Source organism: Photinus pyralis, unplaced genomic scaffold, assembly GCF_008802855.1.
Source record: "Photinus pyralis isolate 1611_PpyrPB1 unplaced genomic scaffold, Ppyr1.3 Ppyr1.4_LG10, whole genome shotgun sequence".
NCBI lineage: Eukaryota > Metazoa > Arthropoda > Insecta > Coleoptera > Lampyridae > Photinus > Photinus pyralis.
This window is the reverse complement of record NW_022170250.1, coordinates 10,292,832-10,304,779: the sequence shown is the minus strand read 5'-3', so window position 1 is coordinate 10,304,779 and position 11,948 is coordinate 10,292,832. Positions and strand designations below refer to the sequence as shown.

The 11,948-nt window shown below is 40.0% G+C and overlaps 1 protein-coding gene across 1 annotated transcript in view; it reads right to left on the bottom strand.

The window, feature by feature from the left end:
- Positions 1 to 9,557, bottom strand: part of LOC116162484 — a 40,893-nt gene extending 31,336 nt beyond the window's left edge. Inside the window, exon 1 of the mRNA XM_031476108.1 lies at positions 9,399 to 9,557. The gene's annotated coding sequence lies outside the window, so the exon portion shown is untranslated. The remainder of the gene's footprint in view (positions 1 to 9,398) is intronic.
- Between the last annotated feature and the right edge of the window lie 2,391 nt (positions 9,558 to 11,948).

Genomic DNA, 11,948 nt, shown 5'->3' with positions numbered 1-11,948 from the left:
TGGTAAAAAAGGAAGGTTATACACTGCCTTTTTTTGAGCCCCGAAAAAAAAATTGTCTCAGATCGACACGGAAAAAAATTTTCTTATAGAATGTGGCCTGTAGAATCCATAATTTCAAACAGTTCCAAGATTGGGCTACTAGTTCAAAAGTTACAGCCCTTTGAAATTTATTTCGAAATTGGTTTCTAGTCTATAACTTTTGATTGAGAAGTCTGATCGAAAAAGTACGAATTGTTTTGAATTCTACGCACCAAAATTAATAAGAAAAAGTGTTTTCCCGAGAAATTTTGGTGCAGTCGATTTTTGGTAAAAAAGGAAGGTTATACACTGCCTTTTTTTGAGCCCCGAAAAAAAATTGTCTCAGATCGACCCGGAAAAAAAATTTTCTTATAGAATGTGGCCTGTAGAATCCATAATTTCAAACAGTTCCAAAATTGGGCTACTAGTTCAAAAGTTACAGCCCTTTGAATTTTCTTTCGAAATTGGTTTCTAGTCTATAACTTTTTATTGAGAAGTCTGATCGAATTTATCATTTACCATTTATTATTTATTATTTAGTAATTGTATAATAGTTCGGTTGATTTTCGTGGTGATTTTCTGGAATTTACGTTCTTCAGTGTAAAGTAAACTCCACGGCACAATAGTAGTCTGGTTAGTGCCTTTGACTTGCTCGGCATATGCTGGATTGGTGATTGTTTGGCGTCATGTGTCCAGTGAAAAGAAATTCATTACCGAGCGAGCCGCAGGCGGGTACGGCACAAGACATCCCCGTCTCTTTAAAATAAAGCTCAACAGCACAATAGTGCCCTGATTTGTGCTGTGCTGTCGTCTTACTCGTCATAGATTTGCCTTTTTTTACTTGATATACGCCCTACCAAAAAACTGCGGGCGAATTCGGCACAAAATACGCCCTGAAGTTTAAAGTGAAACTCGACGGCACTATAATCGTCTGGTTTGTGCCCAACTCGCTTTCGGCTCTATTGCCATGGATTATTTTGATGCTTCTTTAGCTTCATGCACCTCCCACTTAGATGAAATGGCATTGCCGGGCGAGGCGCAGGGGACTTCGGCACAAAGTATCCCCCTCTCTATAAAATCAAGCCCAACAGCACAATGGTACCCTGATTTGTGCCGCGTTGTCGTCCCGCTCGCCATAGATTGATTTGGTAGGTACTTATTCAACTTGATATGCCCCTACCAAGAAACAGCAGGCGAGTTCGGCACAATATCCATCCTTCGGCTGATAATGAAGGTCTACGGCACAATAATAGTGTGATTTGTGCCGAACTGGCCTTCGGTTTGCTCGGCATAGCTCTTAGTGTTTATTTAGCGTCGGGTAGCTCCTACTTAAAAGAAATGTCATTGCCTGAAGCCAACCTATGCCGATCGAACCACAGGCGAGATGAGCACAAATGGGCCCCTTTATTTAAAATGAAACTTGAAGGCACAATTGTGCTTTTATTTGTGCCGAACTTGCTTTCAGTATTTGTCAGGCGGGCCGCAAGCGAGTTCGTCACAAAATAGCATCTTTGACATGATTTGTGCCGTTGGTTTTCATTTATTTAATTTGATCTACCTTCCACCAAAAGGAGACGTTATTGCCTCAGAACAGAAACGAGTTCTGTACAATGTACTGTTGCAGGTGGTCGCTTTAGGCTTAGAAAGATTTGGTTTCCAATTTCAAAATTTGCCAGTGTAGGCATTTTTATACGTGTACCGCTCCATAGTAAAAGAGAACAAAACGACATGTGCGAGAGAATGAAGCTCTTTCAGATAAAACTAAAAGAGCCGTTACGGCATTGAGACTCGGTTCGGAAAAATTGGGTGGGAGAGAAGGATTCTTTGCTGAACTTTCAAGTTTCGAGTTCGACTTTATGTAAGTTGAGCGCGGCATTCTAGATCGTGTAACATTTATTTTCAACTAAAAATTTCAAGACGAATTCGTATAAAGCGAAAGTTGAGGATAAAAAAAACACTGTGTCCTAAATTCAACGTATGTGACGTGAAATTCTCTGCGAGTTGCCATTACAAGTAAAACGAGCGAGCATTTGCGTTTTGTTGGGTTATTGGTTCAGGGGGATTGCGTTTAGATAAATTTTACTACGAGAGCGTTGTGGTCCAGGGTGCGCAACGTTCATTGCGTTTACACATAATATACAATACATAAAAAAGCAAGTTTATTTTCTCAATATTTTGTTTCCAATTGGTTTCCAAGAGCCTTCAAGAACATTCATAGGCCTTTTACAAACTCAAGTTTCTTTAAAGGTTTTTGAACCTTGCGGTTTTTTAAGGTTTCTCTTCTTTTTAAGGCTATGCGGATCTTTAAAAGCCTTCATAAAGAAACAGAGGGAAGTTCGGTGGAACACAACAAAATCAGTTTATCGAAAATAATAGGTTAAGCCCGTCCTTTGGATGCGGAAAACATCTATATTTATGCCAACGAAAATAACAATAGCAATATTAGGTCGTAGACTTTCGATTCTTAGGTAAACAATCGTCTCTGCCAAGTGTTTGCGTTTTTACCTACTTTCCGCAGACCCATAAATTTTCGCGAAAATCCCAAAAAGTGATTGCTCGCTTACGTAAACCGGCGGCGGCAGGAAACTAAATCAGCAACTAATTTATTTTACTCGGGACACTTCCTCATTGCTGTAGACATGTTTGACATTCGGTCCAATCCAGATGTGAGTAATTTGGTCAAGGGTCCTAAATGCGAATTCACGGTCGAAAATATTTATACTTCCAACGTAAACATTCGGCGCGTATTGTTTTTAGAACGATCATTAAAAACAATATTTCAAAATAAAACGCCCACGCGGCGCTCATTAGATGAACGCGAATGCGCCAGCGCGATTACAAAAAAGATGAATTATCTCGTAAATAATGATTGAACCGCGCTGAAAGGGTGCCAAAATGAAATTTGTGAATTCGCGGAAGGTGCCCGGTTACGTTTTATTGGTTTTCGGGATTGATCCAGTTTGCTCTAATTCGTTTAGCTAATTGCCAAATTACATAAAACTGTAGTCGTGCTAAATGAGATTAATTTTGAACTGTTCCAAATACGGACTCAAGTCTGAGGACGAGATTATAGAAACGAATATGCTCCAACAAGAATTTTCAACATTTCACGAAGGTCACGCAGTTCAAGACCCATTCCGTTCAAGCTTTGGTAGGAAGGTGCAATGGCACGAGAGATTCGTGAAAGAGCTTCACTAATTATCACTTCGGCATCGATGTTGGAACTGCCTTCAAACATGCTTCAATTTGCTTATATACCAAACGGAAAGTCTCTAGAAAAAATAATGTAGCGTTCTCGAGTCTAGAAGGCGTATCACATTTCAAAGAGAGAATGCGTCGGATCCGCTTTCATTCCATATCGCCGGTGACTGATTTTTTATCAACTTGATGGAGCCTGCTGGCGCCCCGATGTCTGAGATACTCGCTACAATCGAAATAAATGGGCACTAAAGCCAATCAAAGCCGAGCGAGCCGAAGGGCAACACATACTAGAAAGGGATGACGAACCAGGATAGGAAGAAAGGGGAAAGAGAATGACAAAAGAAAAGCAAGAGAAAGGGAGGTAGAAGCAAAATAAAGAAGGAATAATAGAAGGTATGGTGATGGCAGATGCTGAAGTGTTGGGAAGGGAGTGTGAAGGAAGGGAGTGAAGAAGAATGAAGGAAAAGACAAGAATGGGCAGTAGAAAGATGGAAAAGTGAAATGCAGGGCAAGGTTGGGTGTTGGGTGGAAGAGATGCGTGAAAATGACGGAAAATTAGAAAATGTGCACGAGAAGAAAGAAATAGGGATACAAGGATGAAGAAAGAAGGAGTTTAGAAAATGAAAAATGTGATCAAAAGTGAGAGAAGGAAGACAGAGTACTAGAGAAAAGAGGGAGATGAGGAAGCTGAAGAATGATGTGAAGTGGATGCCAAAAAAGAGAAAAGATGAGCAGAGGAAAAGAAAACAGAGAAGCAGCAGTGGTGTAGAATAAAGCGGAGAAAGAGAAACGGCGAGGGAGAGGAAAAGCAGGAGAAAGCAAAAGAATGGAAAATTAGGTAGATGGAACGCATAACAAAAAAAATTGGATGGAGGGCAAGCATAAGAAGATACCGGATAAACGGTGCAGATGATGGGGAAGGAAAGAATGAGGCAATGGAAACTGAATGTAAACGGAATAGGAAGATCATTGTGAAGTAATATCAAATACGCAAAGAATGAACGAATGAGGTGAAAGCAGATGAGGATGATGGAAAAGGAAAACAGCGGAAGCAAAAGAAAACAAAACAAGTGGATAGAAGAAAGGTAAGACGAAGAGACGAATACAGTTGAAAGAGAAACGGAAACAGCAAAGCAGAGTAAGAGGAACAAAGAAACGAGAACGGAAAGGAGTTAAAGAAAGACAAGAAGGCAGAGATGAAAAGAGAAACCGGTGATAAAAGATGACAAACGGAAAGATGAGGTGGGCGAGGAGTGGCATGAGAAAGGAAAAAGTAGCAGAAGGGACAGGAAAATAAGGCAGGAGAGTAGGGCGCGAAAGTAAGTGAAAAGAAAGAGTCAAAAAGGAGATATAGAAAGAAAAGGGGAAGAGATATGGAAAATTGCGTAAAAAATGGAAAATGTAAGAGTGAGGAAGGGACAAGAGAAAAGGAAAGATAACGCTAAATATAAAGAAAATTGCAAAAAAAAAACGCTCTAGATAGAGATAGGGCAACATATAAAGAAAGTAAGAGAAAAGAATTATAATTCAGAAGGTGGAGAAGATTATCTTAAGGAGGAATATGAATCACAGAGAAAAGGATACCCAGGAAAAGAATAGAGTAGGTAGAGGAAGCGGAAGGGGAAGGGAATTGTAAGAGTGGGGCAATGGGAGGTGACAATGGAAAAGATAAATGCGAGATAAGGTTGGGCAAAAGGGAAGAGAGGTGAGGGAAGAGATGTCGGTCGGACTTGAATAGGAAAAGGAAGAGGACAAGCAAAGATTTATGAAGGGAAATAGAAATAGAAATGAAAAAGGAGATAGATGAACAGGAATAAAAAGTAGTCAAGAAGAAGGGAGTGGAAAGGAGTTAATAGGAAAGCGAAAAGAAAAACAATTTTCAAGATGGGAAAGCAGAGGAAGATGAAGCCAAGGAAAAAACAGTGAGAAATAGAAATTGAGAGAAAGGTGCGAAAATAAAATAGAAAAAAACGCGCAAGGAGGAACAGGGGAGAGGGAGAGGAGGCACTCGGTGAGATGATGAATAGGAGAGGGGAAAGAGTTATGATACAGAAGATTGGAAGGATAAGTAGGGGGGAACTTGAAAGAGAATAGAAAAAGGGAAAGGTAAAAGTAAATCGCGGAAGGTGAAAAGAATTAGAAAATAAAGAAAAGTTACCAGGTGGAAAGGCAAGGGAAGGGAGGGAATTAAGAGGAGAACTGGAATTTGAATAGGATTATGAAGTTGACGAAGAAGAAGAAAGCGTTGAAAATAGAAAGGGAAAGGGAGAAAGGAGTATACTCCAGGCTCTGGCTCGGAGCGGAGGGGAAGGGCTTCTTCGACTGACAGGGTTCCGCCAGAATCCGCAGGTTGCCATTGCGGCCGAATGCCGAAGGAGCGGACCTTGGACTGGTTGGAGGTCTCTGAAAGTTCAGAAGCACGAGCCTTCTTCGGCAGGGAGGAGTCTAATAGGGTTTACCTCGATTGCGTGTCCATGCAACCACACGAAGCCTGGCTTTACTACCCCTCCACTTTCTTTATACACGTCCAACGTTTATTGTCCTTAAAAGGAGTGTACTTGAGATTCTTGAAACCGCTGAGATTTCTGAGATTCCTGGCATTCCTGATACTCCTGAGATTCCTGAGAATTTTTTTAGATTCCTGAGATTGTCAAGATTCTTGAAATTCTTAGGACTTGAGATTCTTGAGATTCCTGAGATCCTTGAGATGTTTCATATTCCTGAGATTTTTTTAGATGCTTGAGATTCCTGAGATTCTTGAGTTTCTTGTGATTCCTGAGATTCCTGAGGTTCCTGAGAATCTGGAGATTCTTGAGATTCTCGAGAATCTTGAGATTCTTGCGCTTCCTGAGATTCCTGAGATTCTTTAGATTCTTGAGATTCTTGTTATTCTTGAGATTCTTGAGATTCTTTAGATTCCTGAGATTTTTGAGATTCTTGAGATTCTTGAGATTACTGAGATTCCTGAGATTCTGGAGATTCTTAAGATTTTTGAGATTCTTGAGATTCTTTGGATTTTTGAGATTCTTGAGATTCCTAAGATTCTTGAGATTACTGAGATTCCTGAGGTTCTCGAGAATCTTGAGATTCTTGAGTTTCTTTGTGATTCCTGAGATTCCTGAGATTCTTGAGATTTCTGATATTCTTGAGATTCTTGAGCTTCTTGAGATTATTGAAATTCTTCAGATTTTTGAGATTCTTGAGATTCTTGAGATTCTTGAGATTCTTGAGATTCTTGAGATTGTTGATATTCTTGAGATTCTTGAGATTCCTGATATTCCTGAGATTCCTGAGATTCCTGAAATTCCTGAGATTCTTGAGTTTTTTTAGATTCTCGAGATTGTTGAGACTTGAGATTCCTGAGATTCATGAGATCCCTGAGATTCCTGAGATTGTTGAGATTAATTGAGGGTATCCATGTTTTCTCGAACTCAACATGAGGTGGACATCGAAGAAATTAGGGGAAGGTGTTGAGTTATTAATTCTCCCTAATTCTTGAGATTTTTGAGATTCTCGAGATTCACGAGATCCGCGATTCTTGAATTTCTTGAGATTCTTGAAATTCTTGAGACTTTTGTGATCCTTGAGACTTGAGATTCTTGAGATTCTTGAGATTCCTGAGATTCATGAGATCCCTGAGATTGTTGAGATTCTTGAGATTCTCGCGATTCACGAGATTAGAGATTCTTGAATTTCTTGAGATTCTCGTGATTCTTGAAATTCTCGAGATTCTCGAAAAATCTTGTGATCCTTGAGATTCTTGAGAATATTGAGATTCCTGAAATTCCTGAGATTCTTGAGATTCCTGAGATTCCTGAGACTCCTGAGATTCCTGAGATTCTTGAGATTCTTGAGATTCTTGAGATTCTTGAGATTCTTGAGATTCTTGAGATTCTTGAGATTCTTGAAATTCTTGAGATTCTTCCAGAGATTCCTGAAATTCTGGAATTCATGAGATTCTTGAGCTTCTTGAGATTCATGAGATCCCTGAGATTGTTGAGATTCTTGAGATTCTCGCGATTCACGAGATTCGAGATTCTTGAATTTCTTGAGATTCTCGTGATTCTTGAAATTCTCGAGATTCTCGAAAAATCTTGTGATCCTTGAGATTCTTGAGATTCTTGAGATATTGAGATTCCTGAAATTCCTGAGATTCTTGAGATTCCTGAGATTCCTGAGACTCCTGAGATTCCTGAGATTCTTGAGATTCTTGATTCTTGAGATTCTTGAGATTCTTGAGATTCTTGAGATTCTTGAGATTCCTGAGAAATTTGAGGAGATTCATTCTTGAGATTCTTGAAATTCTTGAGATTCTTGAGATTCTTCTTGAGATTCCTGAGATTCTTTAGATTCTTGAGATTCTTGAGATTCATGAGATTCCTGAGATTCATGAGATCCCTCAGATTGTTAAGATTCTTGAGATTTTTGAGATTCTCGAGATTCACGAGATCCGAGATTCTTGAATTTCTTGAGGTTCTCGTGATTCTTGAAATTCTCGGGAATCTCGAAAATTCTTGAGATTCTTGAGCTTCTTGAGATTCCTGAGATTCTTGAGATTCTTGAGATTCTCGAGATTACTGAGATTCCTGAAATTCCTGAGATTCTTCAGATTCCTGAGATTCCTGAGATTCCTAAGATTCTTGAGATTCTTGAAATTCTTGAGATTCTTGAGATTCTTGAGATTGCTGAGATTCCTGAAATTCCTGAGATTCTTGAGATTCCTGAGATTCCTGAGATTCCTGAGATTCCTGAGATTCCTGAGATTCTTGAGATTCTTGAGATTCCTGAGATTCTTGAGATTCTTGAGATTCCTGAGATTCTTTAGATTCTCTACCGGAGCAGCAGAACCCACTTTTGTTGCACGGAGGGGAATCAGTCCCTCGTTATTAAGAAACCCCTACAACTTTGTCACAGCGCGGACGTAGGAGGTTATCGATCGATCGATGATCACGAATTTGATAGTTTCTGATGGGTTGTCGCTTTGGGACCACAGAAGCAGAAGTATCATGGAGGATCTTCTGTGGTAACATAGGGGGTCTCCCTGGAGTTCTAAAAACTTCGTAAGACTCGGGTAAAAGAGGGGGGACACTGAGTCTTCCACGCGGAAGATATACTATATCAATTCCAACATGCTTACAGCCTCGTGTGCAGACCGGAGAAGAGAATATCTGCCGAGGGGGGGGGCTCTTGAACAGGGGGATCGGTACACTCTCCGTTATCCCGGAAAAGACCGATGCACAATGCGCGTTTGGTGTGCTGCCTGGTCGGACTCCCCTGTGATTGAAGAGGTAGAGGGTCAAATTTCAGAGTAAGAGGGTACCACTGAAAAAAAGAAGGGGAAAGACAGAGGAAGTGCAAAAAAGCAATAGTGCATTTAAAAAGGATCAAGGAACCGTTATCGTTGGGTAATCGTATCAAAATCAATTAATTTTGGGTGTTTCCGTCACAATACAACTCAGCACAAACTTATTTGAATGTTATTAGAACCTAACGGAACGGAATTGGACTTTGATTTGAATTTAAACCGTGGCTCTTCATTGTTCTTTTCGCCATGGGATTTGCTGAATCTAGCTCATAAATTAAAACATTCATTAAGGCTCATTTCAAAAGTTGTGTACTGAAAGGTGAGGTCGAGCTCATTTTTTTGTAACTTTTGCGTGCATCTTTTTAGTATCATAAGATAGTCACTGGGTAGAATAGACCGCTTGAAAATAGAACGCTTTTAATCTTTTAACAAATCAACATAAAACTGTCATTGGTACCACGCGAATTGTACAATGTGCTAAAGCCAACTTTATTATTTCGACTTTTCGGCAATAAAAATGTCTAAATCTGATCGTAAACTCCCACAATCGAAAGAAAGCGTTTATTTTGAAATCTGTGCGAAATTTTAACAAAAAGAATTGAGTTAATTATTATCTATACAAAAATTAAAAAAACCACTAAAGTTGGCACGCGAATACAACCACTTAGTAAATTTAAATAAAAATAGAAGCAATAATAAAATGTAAATAGAAGCATACAAAATGCAAGAAAGTCAAGGATGTCACCGCGTTAATATTAATAAATTTCCCCATTAGCAATTCAATTGCCCATTGAAATCGCCAATACATACAATAGCAGTAGGTATCAATTGGTCCAATAATAAATCACGCACACTTTTAAAGCGGAATACTTACGCAACGTGTCGACTTGCAAACGAAAATTTCCATTTATCAGCTTCGTCGTGAGACGAGACGTCCTTTAGTGACGAATTGACGTGGCACAATAAAATCGCAAATTCGGGCGAACTAAATTCGGAACGCGCGCCGGCGGCGAAGGGAAGAGAAGAAATGAAGAAAAAAAAATACAATTCGCTTTCGTTTTGAAAATTTTACTTCGCGAATCTATTTTTGCGCAGGATAAGCTGTATCAATTTATTCTTGGTGCTCGATTAAAGACGTCTCGTAAATGGGAAATGGACGCGCCGAAAATTGGCAGCGTTCTTTTTGCTTAATGCACTTTGCGATGTTATCCATTTTCGCGGTCCGCACAAGGTCTTCCATTACTCCAATTGCCATAACCCATCTGGCTACTCAAAGCTACTTTTCGCTCAACTTCGAACTAATGCAGGTTGCTGATTAAAAACCTTAGCCTTAAGACTGCCAATTTTCAAATGTGTTTCATTAAGGCTTTTGCGAAGCTTCTATTGAAGAAATTTGAAATTGAAGCGTTGAACTAGACACTTAAGGCTAAAGGTTCAAAATATGAGCCTAGTACACCAACCATCGAGGACCGTTCTCCTCAAAACGCGCACATTTACCGCGGTTATCTCACGACATACTTTTGTTTACGTTCCCTATGAAGCGGTATAAGTGTGTCCTACGTTGAATGAAATACAAATTATTACCAAAGGTTTTAAGGGTCTCGAATAGCTTCAGTAGCCATATAGAGCTGGTTCCAGACCAATTCAAGGACGCTCGCCACCTAGTAGTGGCCTTAGAAAATAAGCCAACGCAACGTTTGAAGGTCACTCGCCTCTTGGTGGTGACCTGGAAAAGAAAGCCAAGGTGTGAAGTTCAAGGGTTGTGCTCCATCTGCCGGTGACCTTGGAAAATAGGGCAAGGTGAAACTCAAAGGTCACGGGTGCCACGTTGTCTCCTCGGCGAGTGAGTCGATCGGTCCTAAAACTTTTCTTTTCCTCAGGTGTCCAGTTGAAAGTGCGAGTCGTTCATCATTTTCCTTTCAAATAATGACCTTGCAAAAGTACGTTCTCTGCACTTCATCTACTTTCGTTAATATATGTGGGTATTTCCTTTGCATTTCATTTTCAAGGTTAGTGAAGGTCAGTCAAACTTTCATTTTCAAGGAATTTGGGCAATTGTTTGGGTATAAACTTCCAAATTTTGGGCGATTTTTGAGGGAGGTGAAGGTCAAAGGTCGCCATCACCTGGTCGTGACCTTGAGAATTCAGTCAAGGTGAATTTCAAGAGTATCTTGTACGATCCTAAGGTTAATGATGTAGTGATCCTCAAAATTAAGTCAGTGTAAAGTTCAAAGTTCGCTCACCGTTCAGTCCAAAGTTTGATTACCGTTCAAAGTTTGCTCACCGTTCAAAGTCCAAACTTTGCGACATGCATTTACTAGAGAGCATGCCACTTGGAATGTATTTTTGATTTCTTATGAGGCATGCCTCCAAAGGCCTCCAACAACCTATTGGGCCTGTTGAAAGAGGCTTAGATTATGTCAAAAGTTCCAGAGATGTTGAAAGCCTATATTTAGGATTGAATTTTAAAGCACACGCTTTGAGAAACCTTCAGGAGCTCTTACAAAGTTCGTAAAAGATCAAAAACGTGCTTTCTCACCAAGACGCTTCAATGGTCTTCCCAGACTTCTCCGTAAGAACTGTCCTTTATCAGTGTTTAATGGTTTTTAACAATCTTTGAATGTATCTAATATTGAAATCTTGACAGACTTTTGGAAACTTTTTACGAGATTTGAGGGTTTTGTAACGGGTGGTCGCCTTAAAATTATGTACCGCTTGATAACGAATGTGAACAAATGTATGTCTGGCGATCAATAAATGTCTCTGCTGACCTGAAAGTTCCGTTCCGTTTTTCTAAAAGCCGAGCACGTGGCGGAAATACGGGTTTCCTATTCGTTTAAAGAGGTACGCGAGTCCGGCTATTTGCGTTCGGAAAATAGGTCTCGTTTCAGAGCTTCTAACGGGCGAGATTTAAATAGCGAGAGAGATGGGAGAGCGGTAATTGTACGCTTGAATCTCTGCAAGATTTAATAGGTTTTCAGGAGATACGCCAGGAGTTCTAGTGGCGTAGAGAGTTCCTGAAGTCGCTTCAAACTTAATAAACTTTATTCGTTTGTAGAAAGCGCGACCTAGGATGGTTTTCCAGGCTGTAATGAATTTTTTTGCGTCCGTAAATATTTTTAGAACGTTCTTAAATTACCGAAACGCTTTCAGTGGTCTCCGTGCCCTTCAAATGGCCTTAACAACTCCGTACGCGTTTCCCCAAAAATATAAGGATCCGTAAGGGCCTCTAAGGGTTTCGAACGTATTTAGTTAAAGACCCTTCACGAGCTATCAAAGCCGATAAGTGCGTAAAAAGATATTTAAAAGGCCTTTATCAGTCTTTTTCAAGGGGGTATTCCCCACCACCACCTACCCCGCACCCCCCGACCCCCCGATTCCACATTCTTCCTCAAAACGTTTAGAGCCCACAAAACTTTGACCA